The following is a 13,594-nucleotide window of genomic DNA, read 5'->3' as shown; positions in this document are numbered from 1 at the left end:
CTACCAATTCTCGTGTGTAACCTGCGAACTTCTTGATCACATCCCCTATATTTAATTCCAAAGCATTCATGTACACCACAAACAGCAACGGACCCAATGCTGAACCCTGTGGAACCCCACTGGAAACAGACCTCCAGTCACAGAAATATCCTTCTAACATCACCCTCTGCTTCCTGCCTCTCAGCAAATTTCGGATCCAACATGCCACTTTGTCTTGGATCCCATGGGCTCTTATTTTCTTGACCAGTCGGCCATGAAGGACTTTATCAAAAGCCTTGCTAAAGTCCATGTAGACCACAGCAAATGCTTAACCCTCGTCAACACTGCTGGTTACCTCCTCAAAAAATTCGATCAAATTTGTCAAACACGACCATCCCTTAACAAATCTATGTTTACTATCCCTGCTTAATCCGTGTCTCACCAAGTGCAGATGTATTCTGTCCCTCAGAATTCTTCCCCACCACCGAGGTTAAACAGAATGTCCTGTAATTTCCTGGTCTATCCCTCCCTCCTTTTTAAAATAATGAGACAACGTTAAAAGTCCTCCAGTCCCCTAGCAATTCACCTGTGGCCAGAGAGGATTTTAAAATTACTGTCAGAGCCCTTGATATCTCTTCCCTTTCCCCTCTCAACAGCCTGGGATCTATCCCATCTGGGCATGGGATTTATCCACTTTTAAGTCTGCTAACCCTATTTGTACCTCCTCTCTCTCTATTTTACAGTCTTCCACCCTAATGTCTATATCTGCATCGTACTTTTCCATTGTGCAGACTGATGCAAAGTATTCATTGAAGACTGTACCTACATCTTCCAGGTCCACACACAGATTACCTCTATGATCAGGAATAAGCCCTACTCTTTCCCTAGTTATTCTCTAAATCTTTATATGTTAAAAGAAATCCTTTGGGTTTTCCTTTATTCTACCCACCAATGCTTTCTTATGCACTCTCTTAGCTTTCCTAATTTCATTCTTAAGTTCCCCTCTGCACTTCCCGGTCCAAACTTATCCTTTTCCATAACTATCCTAAATCTAACTGAGTTATGGTCACTGTCTCCAAAATACTCCCCTACTGATATGCCTTCCGCCTGCCTGAGCTGATTTCAGAATGTTAGGTCCTGAACTGCCCCCTCCATTGTTGAGCTTTCTACACACTGGGTAAACAAGTTCTCCTGCATGAAACTTAAGAATTTTGCTCCCTCCCTACCTTGCGGACTAAAACTATCCCAGTTAAAATTTGGGTCGGTAAAATCCCTCTATTGTATAACTGTGCCCTCTGTTGTGTAACCATGCTCTCAGTTGTGTAACTGTGCTCTCTGCTGTTGAGAGATCTTCTCCATTGTGTAAGTGCTTCCCTGTCAAGCAAACGTGTTCCCGTCTGTGTACAGATGTTCTGTTCCCTATTCTGTAAATAAGTTCTCCGTTGCTCAGTGATGGTGTTTTCTGTTGGGCAAATATTTCTTCCGGGGGCCTTGATTCTCCCTGTCATGTTAATGTTTTCCATATTGTGTTCAGATGTTTCCTCTTCTTGTGTGAAAATCTGCTTAAGCTACTACTGGACTACAATCATCATTTCTCGAATGCATTTGTTACCCTCTAGTAGTCAATGTGATTGTGCAATACATTCCAAGAACTCTGTTATGAAACATGAGGGAGATTTGTTTTGTATTTGTCCATCACAGATAGTGTTTGTGAGGGTAGGATTCATTCTGTATCTCAGTCTCTGGAACAGTTTGTGAGAGTGAGATTCTTTCTTTATGGGTCAATATCTGGTACTGTTCGTGGGGGTGGGAATAATTCCGTTTTCAGTCAGTGGTGCTGAATGTCAGCGTGAGAATCATTCTGTATCTATCAGACCCCATTGCTGCCAGGGGAAATGGGATTAATTCTGTCTCTGAATGTCTCTGGTATTCTTATTATTATTCAGGCCTTCAGGATAGAGGATGATTTGCTTCCACTCCTGTTCAGTGGGTTCTGAAATGGCTAATGAGCCAAAGGCGTGATTTAAAAAAAACATTCATGTGGGTTTCACTGGCTTATTGCACATCCCTAGTTGCCCTTGTTCAGGGATATTTGAGTGTCAACCAAATTGATGTAAGTATAGAGTCACATGTCGGCCAGAGCACCAAAGGAAAGCAGATTTTCTTCCCTAAAGAGCATTAGTGAACCAGGTGGGTTTTTACAACAATTGACAATGGTTTCGTGGTCAGCATTAAGCTTTTACTTCCAGATTTGTATTGAATTCAAATTCCACTATCTGGTGCAGCGGGATTGGAACCAGGGTCGCCAGAGGCATTCCCCTATGTCCCTGGATTACTTGTCCAGCAACAGTCTGAACTGCAGTCTCTGCCACATCAAAAACAGAATTACGTGGAAAAACTCAGCAGGTCTGGCAGCATTGGTGGAGAAGAAAAGAGTTGACTTTTCGAGTCCTCATGACCCTTCGACAGAACTTGAGTCAGTCCAAGAAAGGGGTGAAATATAGGCTGGTTTAAGGTGTGTAGGGGTCGGGGAGGGGGGGGGGTGGTGGTGTTGGGTGGGGGGAGAGAGAGAGAAGTGGAGGGGGTTGGTGTGGTTGTAGGGACAAACAAGCAGTAATAGAAGCAGATCATCAAAAGATGTCACAAACAACAGAAAAAAAAACACATAGGTGTTAAAGTTGTTGATATTATCTAAACGAATGTGCTAATTAAGAATGGATGGTAGGACACTCAAGGTATAGCTCTAGTTGAAGTGGGGGAAGCATAAAAGATTTAAAAATATTTAAAAATAATGGAAATAGGTGGGAAAAGAAAAATCTATATAATTTATTGGAAAAAACAAAAGGAAGGGGGAAACAGAAAGCGGGTGGGGATGGAGGAGGGAGCTCAAGACCTAAAGTTGTTGAATTCAATATTCTGTCGGGAAGGCTGTAAAGTGACTAGTCGGAAGATGAGGTGTTGTTCCTCCAGTTTGCGTTGGGCTTCACTGGAACAATGCAGCAAGCCAAGGACAGACATGTGGGCAAGAGAGCAGGGTGGAGTGTTAAAATGGCAAGCGACAGGGAGGATTGGGTCATCCTTGTGGACAGACCGCAGGTGTTCTGCAAAGCAGTCACCCAGTTTACGTTTTGTCTCTCCAATGTAGAGGAGACCACGTTGGGAGCAACGAATGCAGTAGACTAAGTTGGGGGAAATGCAAGTGAAATGCTGCTTCACTTGAAAGGAGTGTTTGGGCCCTTGGACGGTGAGGAGAGAGGAAGTGAAGGGGCAGGTGTTGCATCTTTTGCGTGGGCATGGGGTGGTGCCATAGGAGGGGGTTGAGGAGTAGGGGGTGATGGAGGAGTGGACCAGGGTGTCCCGGAGGGAACGATCTCTAAGGAATGCCGATAGGGGGGGGTGAAGTGAAGATGTGTTTGGTGGTGGCATCATGCTGGAGTTGGCGGAAATGGCGGAGGATGATCCTTTGAATGCGGAGGCAGGTGGGGTGATAAGTGAGGACAAGGGGGACCCTATCATGTTTCTGGGAGGGAGGAGAAGGCATGAGGGCGGATGCGCGTGAGATGGGCCTGACATGGTTGAGGGCCCTGTCAACGACCATGTTTGGAAAACCTCGGTTAAGGAAGAAGGAGGACCTGTCAGAGGAACGGTTTTTGAAGGTAGCATCATCGGAACAGATGCAACGGAGACGAAGGAGCTGAGAGAATGAGATGAAGTCCTTACAGGAAGCAGGGTGTGAGGAACTGTAGTCGAGCTAGCTGTGGGAGACGGTAGGTTTGTAATGGATATTGGTGGACAGTCTATCACCAGAGATTGGGACAGAGAGGTCAAGGAAGAGAAGGGAAGTGTCAGAGATGGACCACGTCAAAATAATGGAGGGCTGGAGTTTGGAAGCAAAATTAATAAATTTTTCCAAGTACCGACGAGAGCATGAAGCAGCACCGAAGTAATCATCGATGTACTGGAGAAAGAGTTGTGGAAGGGGGCCGGAGTAGGACTGGAACAAGGAATGTTCCACACACCCCATAAAGAGACAGGCATAGCTGGGGCCCATGCGGGTAACCATAGTCACACCTTTTATTTGGAGGAAGTGAGAGGAGTTGAAGGAGAAATTGTTCAGTGTGAGAACAAGTTCAGCCAGACGGAGGAGAGTAGTGGTGGATGGGGATTGTTCGGGGCTCTGTTCGAGGAAGAAGCTAAGGGCCCTGAGACCATCCTGGTGGGGGATGGAGGTGTAGAGGGATTGGACGTCCATGGTGAAGAGGAAGCGGTTAGGGCCAGGGAACTGGAAATTTTTGATGTGACGTATCATGTCAGAGGAATCACGGATGTAGGTGGGAAGGGACTGGACAAGGCGAGAGAGAAGGGAATCAAGATAACGAGAAATGAGATCCGTGGGGCAGGAGCAAGTTGAGACGATCAGTCTACCGGGGCAGTTCTGTTTGTGGATTTTGGGTAGGAGATAGAAGTGGGCCATCCGAGGTTGGGCGACTATCAGTTTGGAAGCTGTGGGAGGAAGATCCCCAGAGGAGATGAGGTCAGTGACAGTCCTGGAAACAATGGCTTGATGTTCAGTGGTGGGGTCATGGTCCAGGGAGAGGTAGGAGGAACTGTCTGTGAGTTGACGCTCAGCCTCCGCGAGGTAGGGGTCAGTGTGCCTGACAACAACAGCACCACCCTTGTCAGCGGGTTTGATGACAATGTCAGGGTTGGACCTGAGAGAATGGAGTGCAGTAAGTTCAAAGAGACAGAGATTAGAATGGGTGAGAAGAGCAGAGAAATTGAGACAACTAATGTCGCGCTGACAGTTCTCAATGAAAAGATCAAGAGAAGGTAAGAATCCAGAGGGAGGGTCCAGGTGGAGGGAGAATATTGGAGGTGGGTGAAAGGATCCATTGAACCGGGAGAGGACTCCTTCCCAAAGAAGTGAGCTCGGAGACGAAGATGGCGGAAGAAGAGTTCTGCATCATGCCGAGCCTGAAATTCATTGAGGTGAGGGCGTAAGGCTATGAAACTAAGTCCTTTGCTGAGCACTGAACGTTCAGTACCGGAGAGGGGAAGGTCGGGGGTATAGTGAATACATAGCTGGGGCTGGGATAGGAAGATGGGGTGGGGACGGAGAGACAGGCAGGGGTGGAGGGTCCTAGATGGGTGTTGGTGTCGATGAGTTGTTGTAGGTTGCTTTCCTTAGCACTTGAGAGAAAGAGAAAAAGTTCCTTGGTGAGGCGTCGGATGAGCTGAAGAATAAAATGAAACCGGGGGCACGCGCAGCTTTGAAAAAGGGTACGGCGGTGCTGCTGGAGGGAGAGGTCGAGTGTGTTCATATGGCGGTGCATGGCACTGAGTGTGGATCTCAGAATGTGACGGGAACAGCAGTCCGAGAAACGTTTTATGTCCCGGAGATGCCTGTAATCCTGGGTGGGTTCGAAACATGAGGGGTGGAATTTCAGTTGAAATCCACGTGGGGTAAGTCGGAGACGGAGACAGTCACTGAGAAAGGAGATATGGCTGTGAAAGCGGGTTTTAGTAAACACCGTGTCAAGCACCAGGAGAGAAATGGAAAGCAATGAAGGTGAGCTAGGCAAAAGAGAGGTACGGAAATCTTGTCGCAGAGACGAACAGAACTTCTTCAACGAGGTAGGCATTTCTGGAAGAGCAGTGGCATCAATTAAACACAGAGATAAAAACAAAAAAACTGCAGATGCTGGAAATCCAAAACAAAAACAGAATTACCTGGAAAAACTCAGCAGGTCTGGCAGCATCGGCGGAGAAGAAAAGAGTTGACGTTTTGAGTCCTCATGACCCTTCGACAGAACTTGAGTCAGTCCAAGAAAGGGGTGAATTATAAGCTGGTTTAAGGTGTGTCAGGGTGGGGGGGTGGGGGGAGAGAGAGAGAAGTGGAGGGGCTTGGTGTGGTTGTAGGGACGAACAAGCAGTAATAGAAGCAGATCATCAAAAGATGTCACAAACAACAGAACAAAAGAACACATAGGTGTTAAAGTTGGTGATATTATCTAAACGAATGTGCTAATTAAGAATGGATGGTAGGGCACTCAAGGTATAGCTCTAGTGGGGGTGGGGGAAGCATAAAAGATTTAAAAATATTTAAAAATAATGGAAATAGGTGGGAAAAGAAAAATCTATATAATTTATTGAAATAAACAAAAGAAAGGGGGAAACAGAAAGCGGGTGGGGATGGAGGAGTGAGCTCAAGACCTAAAGTTGTTGAATTGAATATTCAGTCCAGAAGGCTGTAAAGTGCCTAGTCGGAAGATGAGGTGTTGTTCCTCCAGTTTGCGTTGGGCTTCACTGGAACAATGCAGCAAGCCAAGGACAGACATGTGGGCAAGAGAGCAGGGTGGAGTGTTAAAATGGCAAGCGACAGGGAGGTTTGGGTTATTCTTGCAGACAGACCGAAGGTGTTCTGCAAAGCAGTCGCCCAGTTTACGTTTGGTCTCTCCAATGTAGAGGAGACCACATTGGGAGCAATGAATGCTCCTGGTGCTTGACAAGGTGTTTACTAAAACCCACTTTCACAGCCATACCTCCTTTCTCAGTGACTGTCTCCGTCTCCGGCTTACCCCACGTGGATTTCAACTGAAATTCCACCCCTCATGTTTCGAACCCACCCAGGATTACAGGTATCTCCGGGACATAAAACGTTTCTCGGACTGCTGTTCCCGTCACATTCTGAGATCCACACTCAGTGCCATGTGCCGCCATATGAACACGCTCGACCTCTCCATCCAGCAGCACCGCCGTACCCTTTTTCAAAGCTGCGTGTACCCCCAGTTTCATTTTATTCTTCGGCTCATCCGACGCCTCAACAAGAAACTTTTTCTCTTTCTCTCAAGTGCTAAGGAACGCAAGCTACAACAACTCATCGACACCAACACCCATCTAGGACCCTCCACCCCTGCCTGTCCCTCCATCCCCACCCCTTCTTCCAGTCCCAACCCCAGCCGTGTATTCACTATACCCCCTGACCTTCCCCTCTCCGATGCTGAACATTCAGTGCTCAGCAAAGGACTTAGTTTCATAGCCTTACGCCCTCACCTCAATGAATTTCGGTCTCAGCACGATGCTGTACTCTTCTTCCGCTGTCTTCGTCTCTGGGCTCACTTCTTTGGGATGGAGTCCTCTCCCTGTTCAACGGATCCTTTCACCCACCTCTAATATTCTCCCTCCACCCGGACCCTCCCTCTGGATTCTTACCTTCTCTTGATCTTTTCATTGAGAACTGTCGGCGCGACATTAGTTGTCTCAATTTCTCTGCTCCTCTCACCCATTCTAATCTCTCTCTCTCTGAACTTACTGCACTCCATTCTCTCAGGTCCAACCCTGACATTGTCATCAAACCCGCTGACAAGGGTGGTGCTGTTGTTGTCTGGCGCACTGACCTCTATCTCGCAGAGGCTGAGCGTCAACTCGCAGACAGTTCCTCCTACCTCTCTCTGGACCATGACCCCACCACTGAACATCAAGCCATTGTTTCCAGGACTGTCACTGACCTCATCTCCTCTGGGGATCTTCCTCCCACAGCTTCCAAACTGATAGTCGCCCAACCTCGGATGGCCCGCTTTTATCTCCTACCTAAAATCCACAAACAGAACTGCTCCGGTAGACCGATCGTCTCAGCTTGCTCCTGTCCCACAGAACTCATTTCTCGTTATCTTTACTCCCTTCTCTCTCCCCTTGTCCAGTCCCTTCCCACCTATATCCATGATTCCTCTGACATCTTACGTCACATCAACAATTTCCAGTTCCCTGGCCCCAACCGCTTCCTCTTCACCATGGACGTCCAATCCTTCAACACCTCCATCCGCCACCAGGATGGTCTCAGGGCCCTTAGCTTCTTCCTCGAACAGAGCCCCGAACAATCCCCATCCACCACTAATCTCCTCCGTCTGGCTGAACTTGTTCTCACACTGAACAATTTCTCCTTCAACTCCTCTCACTTCCTCCAAATAAAAGGTATGGCTATGGGGACCCCCATGGGCCCCAGCTATGACTGTCTCTTTATGGGGTACGTGGAACTTTCCTTGTTCCAGTCCTACTTCGGCCCCCTTCCACAACTCTTTCTCCGGTACATCGATGATTACTTCGGTGCTGCTTCATGCTCTCGTCGGGACTTGGAAAAATTTATTAATTTTGCTTCCAATCTTCACCCCTCCATATTTTCACTGGTCCATCTATGACACTTCCCTTCCCTTCATTGACCTCTCTGTTTCAGTCTCTGGTGATAGACTGTCCACCAATATCCATTACAAACCTACCGACTCCCACAGCTACCTCGACTACAGTTCCTCACACCCTGCTTCAAGGACTCCATCTCATTCTCTCAGTTCCTTCGCCTCTGTCGCATCTGTTCTAATGATGCTACCTTCAAAAACCGTTCCTCTGACATGTCCTCCTTCTTCCTTAACCGAGGTTTTCCACCCACGGTCGTTGACAGGGCCCTCAACCTTGTCCGGCCCATCTCCCGCGCATCCGCCCTCACGCCTTCTCCTCCCTCCCAGAAACATGATAGGGTCCCCCTTGTCCTCAGTTATCACCCCACCAGCCACCGCATTCAAAGGATCATCCTCCGCCATTTCCGCCAACTCCAGCATGATGCCACCACCAAACATATCTTCCATTCACCCCCCCTATCAGCATTCCGTAGGGATCGTTCCCTCCAGGACATCCTGGTCCACTCCTCCATCACCCCCTACTCCTCAACCCCCTCCTATGGCACCTCCCCATGCCCACGCAAAAGATGCAACACCTGCCCCTTCACTTCCTCTCTCCTCACCGTCCAAGGGCCCAAACACTCCTTTCAAGTGAAGCAGCATTTCACTTGCATTTCCCCCAACTTAGTCTACTGCATTCGTTGCTCCCAATGTGGTCTCCTCTACATTGGAGAGACCAAACGTAAACTGGGTGACCGATTTGCAGAACACCTGCGGTCTGTCCACAAGGATGACCCAATCCTCCCTGTTGCTTGCCATTTTAACACTCCACCCTGCTCTCTTGCCCACATGTCTGTCCTTGGCTTGCTGCATTGTTCCAGTGAAGCCCAACGCAAACTGGAGGAACAACACCTCATCTTCCGACTAGTCACTTTACAGCCTTCCAGACAGAATATTGAATTCAACAACTTTAGGTCTTGAGCTCCCTCCTCCATCCCCACCCCCTTTCTGTTTCCCCCTTCCTTTTGTTTTTTCCAATAAATTATATAGATTTTTCTTTTCCCACCTATTTCCATTATTTTTAAATATCTTTAAAGCTTTTTTCCTCCCCCCAACCCCACTAGAGCTACACCTTGAGTGCCCTACCATCCATTCTTAATTAGCACATTCGTTTAGATAATATCACCAACTTTAACACCTATGTGTTCTTTGTTCAGTTGTTTATGACAGCTTTTGATGATCTGCTTATATTACTGCTTGTTTGTCCCTACAACCACACCAACCCCCTCCACTTCTCTCGCTCTCTCCCCCCACCCAACTCCCCCCCCCCAACCCCCACTCACCTTAAACCAGCTTGTATTTCACCCCTTTCTTGGACTGACTCAAGTTCAGTCGAAGGGTCATGAGGACTCAAAACGTTAGCTCTTTTCTTTTCCGCTGATGCTGCCAGACCTGCTGAGTTTTTCCAGGTAATTCTGTTTTTGTTTTGGATTTCCAGCATCCGCAGTTTTTTGTTTTTAGTCTCTGCCACATCTTGTGCTTGTTGTGCTTGAAGCTCGGGTGGATGAGTTGTTTGGAGGTTTGTGTTCCCTCTCTCTCCCTCTCCAAACAAATTGAGTCAGTGTCTGATTCCACTGCACTCCAGCAGCACGCAGCTACTGCAGACCAAGGACTTGGATCACTTTACAACAATTTCCTGCCCTCCAGAAACAACCCACTGCTCTGTGAATGGGACTGTGTGACAGAGCAGGGACTCCTGCACAGATCAAATTACTAGTCCCCGCCCCACTCAGAATATACATTTTTTTATTTGTTCCCAGGATGTGGGAGCTGCTTTCCAGGCAAGAATCTATTTGCCGATCCCTAATTGCTCTTCAGGCCAGATCCTACTGAGTTGCTGCTTTTTCTTCTGGTTTTTTGTAATGACTATTAATTGAAAAAACATTTCAATCTATTTTGTATTAGCTACCTTCCCTCTGCTTGAGTTATTATAACTACCAATTTTTCCTACAGGCAAACACTTGAAAGCAGCAGAATAAATATAGTGGTTTCCGTGACACAAGGAGAAGTGCAGCCAGCTCCTTCTCACACAGTAAGTACAGTATCACTCACAGAGAGCAGAGACATCAGTTCCACAATCACCAACAGCACAGTAATTTTGACGGCACTGAGGCCAAGTCTCAGAAATATATATTTAATCAAACAGAGCAGGAAAGTAACTCAACCAGGTGGTTTTTTTTTTATCGATGGGAGTTTCAAGATTAAAAAAAAAATCACCAGCAGCTGTTGTGGGATTTGATCCCGCGCCTCCATAACATTATCCTGAGCGGGTCCTGATGGGTCTCGACAGGGTGGATGTGGAGAGGAATTTTCCTCTTGGAGGAGAATCCAGAAGTCGGGGTCACTGTTTAAAAATAAGGGATTGGCCATTGAATACAGAGATGAGGAGATTTTTTTCTCTCAGAGGGTCGTGTGTCTTTGGAACTCTCTCCCTCAAAAGGCAGTGGAAGCGGAGTCTCTGAATATTTTTAAAGCACAGGGTGAAAGGTTATCGAGGATAGGCAGGAATGTGGGATTGAGGTTACAATCAGATCAACCAAGACGTTACTGAATGGCGGAGCAGACTCGATGGGCCGAGTGACCTCATCCTACTCTTTATTCCTTCTGTTCATATGTTCATTTGCCTGGAACTCTAGACTCCCTCTTGATCATCTCCACTCATTAAACTTGCACCGTAACCAAACAGCCGCTGTTTAAAACGTGCCCATCCTACTTCTCACCTGGTGCCTGCATTAGCTGCTGTTTGTCTGACTCCCCACATCCTGACTGTCCGTCTCTGTTCCCATTCCCCACTGTCCAATATCAACAAACCTGGGGAGTGGGAACTAAACCAGGAATATTCACACACACACACCTTAAATCAACTTATATTTCAACTCTTTCTTGGACTCGAACTCACGTTCTGTCGAAGGGTCATGAGGACTCGAAACGTCAACTCTTTTCTTCTCCGCCGATGCTGCCAGACCTGCTGAGTTTTTCCAGGTAATTCTGTTTTTGTTTTTGTTCAGGAATATTCACTGTTGCTTTGTGGAGAGAAAGCAGCAATGATTTTCAATAACAACTTCTTGCCATTCTGTCCTTCCTCCCAGGAGGCTGCTGTTTGTTCCCTTCCCCCGGGACCGGGGTCTCTCCATTGGTGGCTCTTCCTGTCCCAGGTTGAACAGGGGGGGAGAAGCGCGCATGCGCACTTCTGCTCACTGCATCCCCCCTCCCCCATCTCCTCAGCACCGCCCCACCCCCAGTTCAGCTCTGGTGGCGGGTCGGAATGACGCATGCGCATAGTTCTACAACATTGCGTGAAACTATTTTGTTTGGAAATGTTCTCCAATTCACTTTTATCGGAGATTCTGCAAAAGACCTGAAGCTTATGAGGAGGAAACGATGACAACTGGGACTTGCCCCAACTCATTCTGGGATCTTTCTTTGCAGACTGTGTGGTGTTCAGGGGCCCGTCTTCACAAAGCAACCCTGCAGAATCACTGGAGGAATCCGGGAGTCGGGGTGTTTGCTGGGACCGTGAATGAGTTAATATCAGACAGGTACTCTCCAGATTCATTTAATCCAAGTGAAACACTCACTGGGAGTAATATCCAATGGCCCTGAGCTGCAGGGAGTACAACAGAGAAGAGAGGATTAAACATGGGCCATTGTTTCTCACTCACTGACACTGTCATCGAGCCATACAGTCACAGAGTCATGGAGACATTACTGCTCAGAAGGAGGTCATTTGGCCCATCCAGTCCATACTGACTGTCTGTAGAATAATCCAGTCAGTCCTATTCTCCTGCTCTATCCCTGCAACTTTATTTCCCAGAGAAGCCCACGCAATTTCCGTTTGAAATCTCCATTTCCACAAGGCCCATAGGGATCAAGATCCAGGTCATTAGCCGGAGAGTAACAAAGTTCATCTCCCCTGCACATCTTATCTTAAATTTTAAATCCGTGTCCATTAATCCTTCTACCCTCAGCTCATGGGAACAACTTTCCTTTGTTTACCTGATCTAAACCTATTATAACCTTGTACACCTCTTTCAGACCTCCCCTCAATTTCGTTTTCTTCAAGTAGAGCAGCTTCAGATTCTCCAACTAACCTTGCAGCTATAACCCCTCATCCCTGGAACTATTCTAGTAAATCTCCTTTGCACCGTCTCAAAGACCCTCACATCCTTCCAAAAGTGTGGTGACCAGAAATGGGAGCATTATTCTAGTTGCAACCTAACCAGAGCTTTATAAAGGCTAAACAGAACGTTCCTGCTTTTATGCTCAGCACCTCTGTTGATGAAATCAAGGATCCCATCTGCTTTCCTAACTACCCTCTCTAAATCTCCTGTCACCTACAAAGATTTAAAGATTTTCGGGCCCTCTGACCCTGCACACTTTTTAGAACTGGACCATTAAGTTTATGCCTCCTCTCCCTAGCTCTTCTGTCAAAACACAGCACTGTTCCTGAGTACAGGATTAATAATGTGTCTCCGCTACAGTATCAGTGAGAACTGAGGTTGCAGCTTCTGCCTCTCCAGGAGAAATTTTATGGATGGAGCCATAATTTCCAGGAATTTCTGCAACTGATGGATGTATTGTCTGGTCGTCTGTGTCTCACCGCCCTCGCTCACTCTGTCTCTGTCTATCCCTCAAGCCCCTCTCTATTGAATTCAATATTTAGGAGGGGCACTGTTGTTTAGTGGCTGAGTGCACACAATCTGTATCTTCAAATGATCAAAAATAAGTCTGCTTGTGAACAAGACAATAATTTAAATCAGTTACGGGTTAACCCTGTGATTTGCTGCAGTCTCCTGAATCTGGGGAACAGACACTGTGAGCAACTCCGGTCTCAGAGGGTTGAACAGTTACTGAGCTGGGAAACTACAACTAATCCCCGAGAATCCACAGCACAGTCCGAGAGGAGAGGAAAGCCTATCCTGGGAGCTGTAATTCTGAGACACAGGTTGCCCTGTCAATGTGCAGATGTGAACATTGTATCAGCGAGAGTGTGTTAAAGGGGCGGGCGGGTTAGACTAATGTTACTGTGTTTGTGTGTCCGGCCTCAGCGCCAGGTTTCCGAGTCCTTCTTGTGTAAAATCACAAGATTTCCCTGTAATTGGATCGCGATGCTCCCCTGCTCAGCCCTGAAGAGGGAATTTACGGGAAATACTTCGGAAATTTCAAGATTTCAGTGGAAACACAGAGAAGAAGTCAGCGCTCGGCTGAGAGGGCGCGATCAAAGCAGCAAAGAAACGGGTTTAAATCGAAAGTGCTGCCTTTAATTCGGATGGAACTTTCTCGACAACAAAGATTCGGATTTTGTTAACAGAAGGAAGCGGGTGTGGGAATCTGAAATATCCAATTTGAACTGGAATTGGATAGTTTATGAGGAGAGAGAAACACAG

This window comes from Carcharodon carcharias (genome assembly GCF_017639515.1).
Source record: "Carcharodon carcharias isolate sCarCar2 chromosome 37 unlocalized genomic scaffold, sCarCar2.pri SUPER_37_unloc_1, whole genome shotgun sequence".
Lineage (NCBI taxonomy): Eukaryota > Metazoa > Chordata > Chondrichthyes > Lamniformes > Lamnidae > Carcharodon > Carcharodon carcharias.
This window is presented reverse-complemented; position numbering follows the sequence as displayed.